Genomic DNA, 14,889 nt, shown 5'->3' on the forward strand with positions numbered 1-14,889 from the left:
GGCATTCGGTTCGGCACCTGTGTTGGCCGAACCTACCGTTTATAGTGGAGGCAGATGCAGCGGACGTGGCACTGGGAGCCATTCTGTCACAAAGACACCCGAGTACCAGAGAGCTCCACCCGGTGGCCTTCATGTCCAGGAAACTGAATGAGGCCGAGCGCAACTACCACATAGCCGAGAAGGAGCTACTGGCTATCAAGGACGCCTTCTCAGAGTGGAGACATCTACTAATGGGGGATAATCATGTTGTTACTGTTTTCACGGATCATAGAAACCTCCAATTCATAACCGCGGCCAGGCATCTCTCTCCTAGGCAGATGCGGTGGATGCTCTTCTTCTCGGGTTTCAATTTCACCATCACCTATAGACCCGGAGCGGAGAACCGCAAGGCTGATGCTCTTTCTCGCCGGTCATCAGAACCACCGATCCTCCCGGCACCGGTAACCTCCATCATTCAACCCGAAAAGGTAATCGGGGCGATACAATCGTCAGCTTCCTGAGAAGGGTACAGAAGGGAGTTTGTACGCATGAATGGAAGACGTGGTTGCATCACCACCCGGAGTGGCAGTCACGGGACGGCATTCCTATGAACGGGAGTCGCATGCTGCTGCCAACACCAAAACTGAGGAAACAAGCCTTCCAATGGTGCCATGAATCGCCAAGCGCAGGCCATCTGGGGTCAGAGAGAACTGGAGAATATATAATGAGAAACTTCTGGTGGCCTAGCCTGCGCCCAGACGTGGCGGAATGGGTTGCTTCCTCCGAGGTGTGCGCGTCCATGAAATCCGATCACAGAAAACCCCAAGGTATGCTGCAACCCCTTCCCACGCCCTCAAGGCCTTGGGAAAACATATTCCTGGATTTCATAGTGGGACTGCCGGTGGATCAAGGGATGACGGCTGTACTGGTAGTGGTTGATTACCTTACAAAAATGAGACACTTCATAGCTTGTAAAGGGGTGCCATCAGCTGGGAGGCTGGCCTACGTACTGTTGAAGGAGGTGGTGCGTATCCATGGGTTACCCAGTGTGATAGTGTCAGACAGGGGATCCCAGTTCACGGCAAGGTTCTGGAAAACCTGGTGCTCCTCCTTACACTTCAAATCGGCTCTGTCCACCAGCTACCACCCGCAGACGGATGGCCAAACGGAGAGGCTCAACCAAACCCTCAAGCAATACCTCCGATGTTTCATAGACCAAGGGAAAGAGGAATGGGTGGAACACTTGTGGCTTGCGGAAATAGCGTACAATAATGCCACGCACAGTTCCACAAAAGTGTCACCGTTCTACGGCAACTATGGACACCATCCCAGGTTTCTCCCGTTGGCGCACCCAACAGGGAATCAGGGCTTGCCAGAAATGACCAGGAGAACAGCCCAACTAAAGGAACTGGTGGGGCGTACCCAGAAGTGTTTGGCACAGGCCAAGGCCAGGTACAAGGCACAGGCAGATAAACACAGAAGACCTTGTCCCTTGTACAACGTGGGTGATTACGTGTGTGTTTCTTCCCGCAACATGCACTTCAGGAAACATAGCCTGTTTCATCCTAAGTACATCGGCCCGTTCCGTATTGAGAAATGCATCAGCCCGATGAACATGAGACTCTCCTTACCTTCCACAATGCGGATCCATCCCGTATTCCACATTTCTCTTCTGAAACCCTCCGTCTCCAAGACACCCCCTGCTCCCGTGGTGGTTCGGGTGGAGGCTGACCGTGAATACGAAGTGGAGGGTATCCGCGATTCAAAATGGAGAAGAGGCAAACTATGGTACCTGGTGGCGTGGAAAGGGTTCGGTCCCGAGGAACAGTCGTGGGAGCCCGTGGCGGGCATCTCTGCATCCCGGCTGGTTGCGGCGTTCCACAGAAGATATCCCGCGAAGCCCGGCCCGTCGGTGGAAGCTGTGTGAGGAGGGTTGTGCTGTCATACGTCCCGGGAAGAGGAAACTGCGATGATAAGGAGAAAACGACATCACGTTCCCGAAAAGACGGAAAGAACTACATTTCCGGGTTGATGACCCCGGAAGGGACTACATTTCCCGTGAGGCGCTGAGCAGCACATGTGCATTCCGAGGGGCAGTACTTAAGCAATGGCGGCACACGCGGGAACCGTTGGATATTCTTGCCGCACCATCGAGCTGGGGAAAACTCCGCAAGGTAAGGGACACCATTCCTGTTTCGCTTGCTCTCTTGGACCCCTGGGGATATTTACTGACGCAGTATTCTAGCGGCCGCTTTGCGAGGCGTTTCCAGTTACGCTCGATATTTAAGTGGACTCGTTTGCGGACTAAGGTCCTCCCAGTACGGAGTGAGTGCACTTGATGCACGAGAGTGGCTGTTCCCGAGCAGTACCTTGTCCACAGCACACGCTCCGTGAGGCCAACCTACAGAGCATTAAGGGAGCCAGTGAGACCAACTGTCTACGCGGAGCATTAGACATTATACACAGGGGAGCCAGTGAAGACAACTGCTCACCCTGTGAAGACTAAACCGTGATACCTGAAACTCACCCTGATTTGAGGACTTCCCTGTCTAGAAGCCCTTAGTTCTTCTGGCCTCTGGTAGTGTGAACCCAGGCCTACTGTACCCCTCGTTGGCGAGGGTCGGGACCGGCATTCATGCGGGGGCCGGTGCAGACGGTTACATAAATAGTGTGTGTATAGCAGAAAGCTCGAGTGGCATTGTCGGCCACTACTTAGCACTGTGCCCTCCGTTGGGGAGTGTCTGGACTGGCACACATGCGGAGGATGGTCTGATCATATACAGGACTTCTAGGGTGGTGTTAACCCTTGTTGTTCTTATGGGAGTGTAACAAACTAAACCGCAATAGTGGATGTTATAACTCATAAAGTCTTACTCCACATACCTCGAGTTTCGGTTGCCTTATTCCGGAGTATTCGGGTCAAGGTCCAAGAGTTAGGTTACATACACCCAATCCCGAGGGCAGTCAGGGATTACAGATTAGGTGCACAATATTTTGGAACACTGTATCCTTCAACGTTGAACAAACCAAAAACTAATACATAGCATTTTCGTCCTACTCAGTTATGGCGGATATTATATCCTTTAACCCACTCCAGATGTCTTTTGGAGTATTTTACGGGAAAAAAGGGTCTGTGTGAAAAGCACGACTGAGTTACTTTAGTATCTAGCATTAAATTATCGCCTAACCAATAGTTGGGCGCCATGTAGTGTAGTTCCTATATTCCCAAAAGGCTATGTGCATTGGAATAATATATCCTATAGATCTGACGTAGGACTGAGGTCTACTAGGTCTCTATCGAATATACTAGACTTAATTGTGAGTGCCAGCTAGCTCAGAGGTCACTAGAAACTTTCTCGAATAAACAAAAAGGGATTCGTTTCTGACAACCGCATAAACATGACAACTTTGTGTCCCAAGAATAAGAAATGTATCTCTAGAGTCACGGAAACAATAGATAGTCGATCGGGCATGCTTCGTTTCATCAGAGGTGCAGAGAAATAGAGAGACGGGCGTTTTCAATAAAAGGGTATTTATTGAACAGTCTTCTTTCTCATGCAGGGGAAATGAACTGCTACAATCGTAATACTGGTTGCAAAGTACAATGCGTATAGTACGAAGAGTATTATAAAATAATACTGTAAAAGCATGATATGGTTTCTAAACCATAAAATATATAAAATACATACATTAATAAATAAAGACTAAAAGTACTCAACTGGTGCTTCTAAAATATGCCTACCCCGGTGTACCTAAACTAGGTCTAGTACAAGGGAAGAAATAAGTAAGGTGTAGCTTAGTTTCAGTATTCTTTGCCAAGAATCTAAACCTAGAATTCTCTAAGGGTCTAATCAGCTCCGTACCTTGGTTTAGAATGAAGGGGAGAGGGGTTGGCCTTACGGCTAAGGCGCTCGACCTCGGACCTGGGGATCTGGGTTCGAGTCTCGGTAACGACGCCAAAAAAACCCTGTGATTCTGGGCAAATCACTTAATCTCCCCGTGCCTAAAAAAAATTAAAAAAATGTAACGTAACTGGGGCTATGTAAAGCGCTCTGATAACTGATTCGGTTCGGTTCTAGTTCGCGCTATATAAAACTCTGCAAAAAAAAAAAAAAAGGAGGTCTGGTATCTCTCTCTCAGGACTCGATTTGCCAACAACCCGCAAGGGTAGGTTGGAAACACTGGAGCTGGATTTCTCGGCAAGAGAAAAGGCAGCATCTCTCTCAGTGCATCTGCTGGAGGGTTGACTTCCTTCGGCACTTGCTTCGGCGAGCTCTGTCGTGTAGGTAGATAGTCGAACTGCTCCACACCACCGTGTATTTGCTTAGGCAAGTGTTGGCATATTTATACATTGAAGGTGCCGAGTTTGACATTAGGTTGGACATAATAACGTCATCAAAGACATAGTTCTTTGAAAACTCCATGAGTTCTTCGATAAATGAATATTTATGGAGTCCCTGACTGCTGAAGGCGGGTTTTTCCAAGAAATCGTTGTAGATTTTTGGAACTAGTGGAAGTAGCCATGCCATATTATGACTACATGAGTTATGTCTTAATATGGTTATGATTACTATGCCTATATAAGCATACGATACTTTATAGCTATATAAGGGCATGAATTTGGGAACATTACACTAGAGTCCTAAAATGCTATACAACAGCTTCACTTCTGGGTTGGGGCAGTCACCTGTGAGAGACAGAGATCATAGATCTCTGGTCTCCAGCGGAGTCCGGTCTCTACATTAACTTTTTGGGACTTGCGAGCGATCTGTCTTGCACTGAAGGCATTCCTTTCTTCTCTCAAAGGAAGATTAGTGCAGGTGTTCACAGACGACACTACCACCATGTGGTACAGTAACAAACAGGGCGGGGTGGGGTCGTGGACCCTATGTCCTGAGGCTCTTCGCCTTCGGACATGGCTGGAGTATCAGGGCATATCCCTGGTGGTTCAAAACCTGGCAGGTTCCCTGAACGCCTCGGTGGATCTTCACTCGGAGGTGGTGCAAGGTCTCTAAAAGCAGTAGGGAGATCCTTTGATTAGATCTGTTCGCCACCAAAGAGAACGCGCAGTGTCAGTAGTTTTGCGTGTTGGAATTTCCAAGGCAGCAGTCGCTCGGCGATGCTTTTTGTCGCGAGTGGATTGCGGCCTCCTTTATGCCTTTCTGCCTGTACCACTTCTGCCCAGAGTGCGGAAGAAGATCAAGCACGACTGGGCCCAAGTCATTCTTGTGGCTCCCGACTGGACACGAAGAGTCTGGTACCCTGAGATCTTAAGCATGGCCATCGATCCTCCCATCAGACTGCCACTATGGGAGGTTCTTCTGTCGCAGCAGCAGGGGACAGTCCTCCAACCACACCTGTCCAGCCTCCACCTCCTTGCGTGGAGATTGAGCGGCGACAGCTGACAGCTTTCGACCTTCCTCCCGGAGTCTGTAATGTCATCATGGCAGCTAGGAGTCCCTTCACTAAAACGGTATACGCCTGTAGATAGAACAAGTTTGTGACATGGTACACAGCAAAGGCAGTGGATACCCTCTCTGCCCCTCTTTAGAGGCCCTCTTGTTCTTCCTTTCTTTAGCCCAGCAATGCTCTGCCTTGGGCACTCTTAAAGGTTACCTCTTTGCCATATCTGCTTTCTCGTCTTCCTGATCAGCCTTCTCTTTTCAAGTCTCCTATTGTAAATAGATTTATGAAGTGGAGAGGTGTGGCTCACTGGTTAGAGGCGGCAGACCTGTAAGCAGAGAACGGCCCGGGACCAGGGTTCAATTCCCGATGCGGCAGGGTCTTGAACCAGGGTCAACGGACTCGATAATTCTCGCCTCAGTGCCTACTCTAACCAGGGAACACACTCGGTAACTCTGGGCATTAAGCTTGCCTCATCTCTAAAACGGCCCCCCACAGACGCCGGGGATGCCTGGTTTCACCCTGGAGATACCCAGAAAGGGACCATCTCACAGGGAAAACCACGACGGGTTCCCCAGCGGTCTACAGCGCCAGGACACTCGGGTAGAGTAACAGTGCGCTTTACAAGTTTCCAACATTTACATTTACATTTACAAAGGGCATTACTAATCTCTTTCCTACTTCTCCTTTCGTAATGCACCAAAGGGACTTGAATCTTGTCCTTACTTACCCTATGTGTGCTCCCTTCGAGCCACTACATAACTATCCTCTTTGACTTCTCACTTTGAAGACTACCTTCCTACTCGCCATTACCTCTGCTCCCTGGGTGAGTGAGCTTCAGGCTCTATGCTCAAACCCTCCTTTTCTTGCAGTCCATCCGGACAAAGTGGTCCTTTGCACTAGGCCCTCTTTTCTACAAAGTGGTTATCTCTTTCCACATAGATCAGATCATCCCTTAGCCCACCTTCTTCCCGCCTCCACACTCTTCCAAAGAGGAGAAGAAACTCCACGGTCTAGACCCAAAGTGTGGGATATCCTTCTACCTTGACCACACTAAAGATTTGCGGGTGAAAGATCAACTCTTGGTGGGTTATGTGGGCGCCAAGAAAGGTCAGGCAGTACAAAAACACACCATTTCTCGATGGGTTGCCCTATGCATCGAAATCTGCTTTTCTCTGGTGAAAAAGGACCCTCCTATGAGGCGGCGCACCCATTCTACCAGAGCGACGGCAGCCACTACTGCTTTGGGACATGGAGTGCTGCTCATTGACATCTGCCAGGCACCCACGTAGGCATCCTTGCACATGTTCACCAAACATTATTGCCTATATAGCTAAGTTTGGAGAGACATTTCTTTTGGTTGTTCTGTTCTCCAGGACTTTCTGGTGTGAACTTAGGGACTCATTACAATGACGGACGGAAGCCCATCCGTGCTGGTGGCGGAAAACATTAATTTTCTCGCTCCAGGTGCAGTCATAGCGATCACCAAATTACAATGATCCAACAGAGGCCATTTTCCTTCCGCCATTGTCTTTCAGGCTCTGCATGTTTTTTTGCATACACAAGGGTGGCGGATGGAGCCAACAGAGCAAGACCAGTGTGTGGAAACACGTTCCCTCCGCTAACTAGATTACGATGTTGCAAACAGCCCTTCCACCCACCGCAGAAAAACCACCATATTGTGGATGGCGGAAACACAACAACGGAGAGTAAAAGCCGGTACAGTACCCATCTAAACCACCGGCCCCACCATAGATCCTGCGCTACAGGCTTTTCTGCAGCTCTCCCTGATACACCTCCAGCAGACAAGACTCCACTGCATTCAACAGCAGAGGTACATACCAATCATCTCCTCGCATGCAACCCCTGAACAACTCCAACTCCCAGCAAGCATGGTGTGACCACGATGAATGTGGACCCTGACTAATGCAGAGTACGAGGCCCACCCAATCTCCATGAGTGACCCTCAGTGCCCCTGAAGACAAATGGGGCCAATTACCAGCCCGCAGTTGCAGAGCGTGCACACCGCAATATCAAAAAATGTACGCAGACGAAGGCTCACATTGTCTGATGGCTCATTCACATAGTGTGTGCCACACCGCGGCGGCCTGGAGACTGTAGCCACAATCATGCAACATTCAATTGAGGCCAATTTGTGTTATCGCTGCGGATGCCAGCTAGCGCGCATGCAAACACATAATGCATTTGCATTGTCGCCATGCGAATTGCATCACACATTACAAGTCATTCGCCTAAATTGATTGTTGCACCCCATGTGTAATGTTGTGGGGCACGAGGCCCCCATGTATATAAAGTAACCACACAGACACCATACGTGTATGGGAGAACTGGCCCAGGGCACGTGCGTCCGGCCCCATTTGTTGGCAGGGTCCCATGTCCAGTGACGCCTGTGCTGGGTGGCTGTGGGGTGGGTGGTAAGCCAGCTCTCTGGGAGTGGCTGGTGCATCAGAACAACTGGAACAGTGACCAGCTGGTCACTACATTGTGAAGGTATGATAGAGGGTGACCTTTGAGTCAAGTCTTCACGCACATGGTATGTCCAACAAAAGGAGAGTGACATTACATACATAGTCATGCCTCGTAGCCAGCATGGACTGAAATGAGAGGAGTCAAAAAGAACAAAGGTCTCTCGCACTGTGCTAATGTTGTGTAATGAAACATCCAACCTGTGAGCATCGCTTGACTATCCCTTGGCAACTGACTGGCGTCTCTTGGCCAGGGGCATCTTGTGAAGGGCCAGTGCCCACAGACAGACAATCAGAGGTGTCCATTGTCTGCAAATCAGACATACTTGTAATCCCTAGCAGCCCTAACACATGAACTCATTTGGCGTGCAGTCTGCCTAGCTGCCATTGCCTGTAAATGGTCCCACACATATCATAGGAGTGCACATGTGGAACAAACACATAGCTCTGACCAACATCATCGGTCATTGTCAGCCATGTGGGCATGTATACACAATCCATGTGCATTTGTGCCTCATTCAGGTGAACATTGCAATGTCTGTTATGAAAATTCCATACACACTCACGCAGGCAGGACTGACCCCATAGTGTCCACATGTGTCTGTCCACCGTGCTGTATATCCATGTTGCTTTTTTCCAGATAAAACCCACTGCCCTCATCCCGTAATCTTGTTGTGTATTGTGGGACTAAAGCTTGCGGTCGTGCAGTGACAGCAGCGGCATGCAACTCAGCACTGATGCTTGGAAACACAAGTGCTGTGACACCTAACCACAGGGCAGCTCATCCTTGATGTAGCAGTGTACCATATGCCATACACATGGACTTCTTTGGATGTCGTAGTGTCAGTATGTTAAGTGAGTGAAGAAAAACAGCGTCTCAATGCAGGTCACTTGTGCATTTCACGTGACCATGAGTCCAGTCAATGTTGTGGTTGTGTGAGTCTCTGTGTAAGCTGTTCACCACATCTCATCTATAACTCAACCCATGTTTGTGTACCCTGACATACTTAGGAGGAGACCACCCATCTTTCAACCTGTCCCCGGCCTGACGACGATGGAGGACATCGAAATAATCCGGATATTCCATTTGGATCGCAGCACACTATGAAACCTATATGACCAGGTGGAGCCCCATTTGAAGCCCAAAAGAATATGTGCAGCTGCATTGTCTGCTACAGTGAAGGTTATGGCTGCACTGCATGTCTTCGCTACTGGGTCTTTCCAGTGCACGTTGGCCGACGCCGGTGGGAGGTCACAGCCCACGTTCAGCATGAAGTTGCGTGACGTCCTTTCAGCATTGATGCTTTACGAGGACTGACATGTCCACTTCCCTGGCTGGGAGGAATTGGCAGCTGTGAAGGGGGAGTTCCATGACCTGGGAGGCATTCCAAATGTAGTGGAGACATACCATTGATGGTACCCACATTGCCCTTGTTCCGCCACAGGTAAGTGAACACATCTATAGGGACTGCAAACACTACCACTCCATCAACGTGCAAGTGGTATGCCAATGCGAATCAGATCATCTCACATGTGTGTGTGTGGAAAGTATGCTGGGTCGGCATCTTGTGGAACAGCACCATACCCCAATTGATGGCCCATCTGCTCCCCGAGCGGGCCTGGTTTGTTGGTGAGTGGGCTGTGATGTATGTGTGGCATGCTGCTCTCCTCACATATTCAGATCATACTGTTTGCCTGTTTGTCTCACACATATGTGACTCTGGTTATCCATGCTTGCTGTCCCCAGTGCAGAATCCAATAACGTCGGGGGAAGTCCAATACAATGATGTACATCGGAGGACACGTTATGTGGTGGAGCGCACTTTAGGACTGCTGCAGTCAAGAACTAGGTGCTTGGACAAGACTGGTGGTGCACTTATGTACTCACCACAGAAGGCATGCCAGATGGTAGTCACCTGCTGCATGCTACACAACCTGGCCTTGTGCAGAAGGATCCCCTTGATTCTAGACGACAATGACTAGCAGCAGCCCCCCGCTCCCAACCCACACATACCCAGAGACAATGACAGTGGTGAGCAAGGAGGCCTTGACCAGCGTCAACAGCTCATCGTCAACTACTTCTGTTGAGTGTAAGTGAACAATGAGCGACTATGACTTTCTGTGTGCCTTGCTAATGTCTCACAAATTTCAGAATTGTTGCTGGCATTTTGTACACATACAGGACTATGCGAAGGATTAGAGAACTTGGGCAGGCAGGGAGTGAGCACCCAAAAGTATAGGACCCAATTGATATTGTGCCCCACTAACTCTCCTACTCACTCAGAGGTATTCAAGCGCCTGTACACAAGTAGATAAGTTGGAGACAAGAAACGATGTGAAATATGCATTTTTTACTACAGTATCAAAACAAGCAACATACGTACCACAGCAATTTGAGAATGCACGAGTACCTAAACAGTTACCATAGTGACACATCCATAACACAGTAAGCACAATATCACATCAATAATCCCTCTGGAAGAAGACCCACAAGCATATCACCACGTCCTTTGCTGGGAGGAGTTGTATGAGATGTACCAGGTCTATGGGCTTTGTCAGCAGACCCCATTCCTCAGCCTATACATGATGAAATGTACATCACATGTGCTGTGCCGCTCTCATCACTGGATAGATCACTCTCCAAGTGTGGGGCATCTAACCTGCCTTCCCATGACCTCTAAAAGGCACCCATATCCTCTAGTAGCTGTGACACCTTGTTGAATCGGGGTGCTAGGGCCTGACCAAAACAGAATGACAACGGACAATGTCCTCCGACCATGGACAGAATGTAGGGCAGTACTCCTTGACCACACCGAGAACGAGCTCTGCGGACACTTCTCATGTGACAGACATATACTAAGCTACTTGCAAAACAACTAGGCCATGTAATATTCTTACACTACTGCTGCATAATGTAAGCTGAGCTCATGCCAGTTGACAATGTCCACAACGGTTAGATGACAACCTCCCCTTGCTAAGGTCTGTGGTACCAAGCGAAACAGACGGCAGAGGTCAGCATAGTCAAAGCCAATGCAGACAGTTCAGAGATCTGAATGACAATTCAGGTCAGGAGGCGTGAAAAGGCAAAGGAATATTGAATTAGTCACCAACAGTTCCAGTTGCTGTTAAGTGGTTACGAATCCAAGAAGACACAGGCAGCTTCGAAGGCAATCAGTTCCAAAATACGATCCAAATCATCTTCAGCAAAAAGGACCGCCATCCAATCCAGCAGTATGAAAGAACAGAACTGCTTCTTGCACCACGAGGTTGAAAGGAGCATCCGAAGGCAACCTGGGAGAGGTTTGATGTAGGCATGGCACAGGAGCCATTGCGCAAACGCACAGGTGCAGCTGTCAGCCTGTCTGACACATTGAAAGACATCCTATAAACGTGTGTCACCGAAGCAGTCCTGGCCATGGATGAACAAAGGACTCGCCCACAGCTCATGAACCAGGGCAGCAAGGGATGATTTGGAAAGGCAGACATCCATGGCCCAGTGAAGGAGCATCGGCGGCAGGAGAGCACATCCTGCACGCAGGAGAAATAGGCATGCGTAGCACAGCTAATGGAACACATCCAAAGAGAAGCTGCATGCGGTCCTGGTACAGTTGCAACTGACCATGGTTGTCCTGGACCACTTGATGATCAGATATGGCGTGAGAGCAATCTCAGAACCAGCGCTCAGCTGTACAGACAAAGTAATGATCTGAAACCGCTACATGCAGTATGAAAATTGGGGGAATGACACCTGGTAGGACTCCAAAAATAGCATGAAACAAAGGGACAAGGCCAGAACCCACAGGTTCAAAAAAAGTGTGCAACGGCCTTCAGTGTCAGACGCTATCAATAGTTTGTGTGTCAGTTCTCCGAGGAAAAAGTGGGAGTGCCGTGTTCAGCAGTGACTGGATCGCGTGGGACAGTCAAGACACCTAGAATCTGGGCTGATGTGGGAGCGACTACTTTTCCAAACAGAAGCCCATTGTGCCAGCACACTTATTGAAGTATGCTTTTGCTGTGGGAATGTGAGGCCACAAATTAATATCCACAATCACATATGGGGGAGTGAGGAGAACATTGCTACAGCAAGGAACATGTTGTGCAACAGTTCTCATATACGTGATGCCTGCCCTGTGATCGCAGTATTTGTGCTCTTCCAGGAGTAAATAACTTCGGTTGTTACATAGATATAGCGTGGGTATGTTGTCAGGGACTGGTGTACATGTGGTTAAACATGCATAAATCGTACATGTCTGATGCAAAGCCCTGTACAACAGTACTTGAGTGTGTGAATGCGACAATGTCACCATCGTACACATGACAGGATGTGTTGTGATACTGGCTCTTGTGGGCACACTACTAAGGTGTTCATTGGTCTGCGCTATGTAATCTGTGACAACTTCCGCCATGTCCATATGGATGTTGTTAGGGGGATGGGAGGACACTGCTTCACCTCCCAGCACAGTTCATCCCTTAGCATTCGGGTAAATGCAGTTCAGTCATAATGCTTACTTCTCATGAGACGGAAGTGTTTCACCTGAGTTGGGCAGGGAGAGGTACAGAGACTTGAGTGGATTGTGGCCGCTCCCTCAGCAGACACCGATCACAATGTATCTAACCACTACTGATGTGGGATGATAAAGCAACACACATGTGTCTAGAGATTGACAGCACTGATCTGCATCCATCCGTGGTGACTCACTTCCACGTAAAGACAAGTAAGCATTTCAACTGCAGTGCACTTACCAGGATGCTGAGGGGTGAACTGTGCTGGGAGGTGCAGTTGTGTGCTCCAATCCCTCTTCTGTCCATTTTGATTGTGTTGGACTGTCTGCACTGTTATGCATCTTATACAGTGTTCCCTAGTGCAGTGCTTTTTCTGTATTGCCATCATATGTCAAATCACTGTCTTTTCCTCGTGTCGTTCCAGGTTCATCTACTCTGTCAATGGATTGTCAAATTCACGTCTCATGATACATTGCAATGTATGTTAATATGCTACTTACTAGGATAAAAATGTCATCCTGACACAAAGGCAAACGGGTGTGATTTGTGTTCATTTATCAATGAGTGACAGGTAATGGTTAGAGTTAAAAGTGATGGTACATGGATGGTTTGGGAAGAACACACAATGGTGGGATTCCACAGTCCAAACGTACACTCCCATCCTTGTTGCAAAGTGGGATCGGATTTACAACAAAGTCAATGCTCAGTGTGACACAGGTGACATCAACGTTGGCTCTGAGAACTGGTAAGGTGCCACGTGATCCACCCGTGGGACTTTTTCGGATGCCCCCATGCCTTTTCGCCTGGGGGGAACCTGCTGCATGATCTGAGGTTTCTGAGGATTTGCTGTGATGTGACTCACCCATCCCTGTGGCCGCTGCTGAGGTGCTGCGTATATCATTCGGCTTGCCACGGGGGGTGGCAGGCTGATTGTGCTGCTCAGGACACCCACAAGCTGGCCCATGTACTCGGTAATTTGTCACAAATGAGTGTCCATGAAACTCTGCAGCAGGCAGAGTTCACACAGTTAGTCCAGGACCTGGACCATCTTTCCCTGGTTCTGCTAATATGCACCAAGGACAGTTTGCACAGTGGCCTGGGCCTCTGTCTCATTGTCCTCCTGTGACTGTCCCCCAGTTGTCCTGCCACATACCCTGCTGCGATGGACCTGTGGCGGCACCTGATGCTGTCGCCACACACTGTCCCCAGCATCTCGAGGCCGCCTGGTGTTGTTGACTGCAACTGGCACTGGGACATTGTAGGAGGCAGCGGTGGTGATGGTGGAGGTGACTTCCCCACAGGTCGGTGCTGCAGGTGTCAGCATTGTTGTTGCAGCTGTTGTGGGAGTCCTGGTGGTGGGGACGGGGACAGTGAGGGCTAGAGACTGCGCTTGCCTTGGCACGCCGGAGGGGCCAGGTCATCCTCCTCATTCTTAAAATCCAGGGAATCTGCATCCGAAGGTTCAGCTTCTTGGGTGGGAGACTGGCCGGGCTCGTCCATGGCACGGGTGCCTGCTGTTGCTGGCGAGTCACCTGTTGAATAGAGGTAGGATTGTCAGCATGTTCAGTACACGGCAACACTTTAATGTTCACTTTTAGCACATTTCGATTGAGACTACATGGATTTTCATCTTGGTATTAGTTGTCATTCATGACACTTTGTCAGTGGTGGGACATGATGTGGAGGTAAATACATTGCTCGTTAGCGATGTGACATGGCTGTAGCAACAATTTCATATGTATAGATATTGTATGTCCATGTACATGTCCTCTAGTACCAACTTGTTGCTCATCCACTTCTGTTCATGCTAGGATATTTGTGACTTTGCTATGACTGTTTGGATACTATGCAGCTACTTCCTGATTTCTGTCGTGCTTTTTGTGCTGTCCCTGTGTGGTTTGTGATCTTTGACTGAGTCTTCATGCATGTGTTGTGTTGATGTGAGCCGTTATGCTTCGGGATGATGAAACTTGCACATTGGGTTTTGGCCACTGCATTCTTGGGTTTTGCTTTTCAGTTACATGTGACTTCATCAATGACACTGTGATTCATGTAAACTCTCAATTATATTTTCTGTGTGTGCACTGGCTGCAAATTATGCACCTTGACAGAGTTGGCTCACAAGTGCAGGATGTGGTGGTCAGATAGTCCCCTGCTGTTTGGGAGGGAAGACGGAGTGCCTTGTGGGAGTTGTGTTCTTGTTGTCATGTCACGACAGCCCACTCCCGAGTAAGAGGGCTACCTGCCTGTTAAGTGAAGCAGAGGAAGGAAATGCTAGCCTTATGAGACATTCATATTGCCAGCGTGCATTGTACGTGAGTTTTGATTTTTTCTGGCAATTGAGGCACAACAGTACATTACAGCGGGATATGATCATTTTGTTTGTACTTACCAGCCTCCACCCCCCCCCTCAATTCCTGTGAGACTCTCAGGATGCAGTATGGCAAACACCTTCTCCTCCCATTCAGTGAAGGTTACTGGTGGTATAGGAGGGCCACCACCTGTTCTATGGGCCGCC

The sequence above is a fragment of the Lissotriton helveticus genome, chromosome 4_1, assembly GCF_964261635.1.
Source record: "Lissotriton helveticus chromosome 4_1, aLisHel1.1, whole genome shotgun sequence".
In the NCBI taxonomy this organism is placed as follows: domain Eukaryota; kingdom Metazoa; phylum Chordata; class Amphibia; order Caudata; family Salamandridae; genus Lissotriton; species Lissotriton helveticus.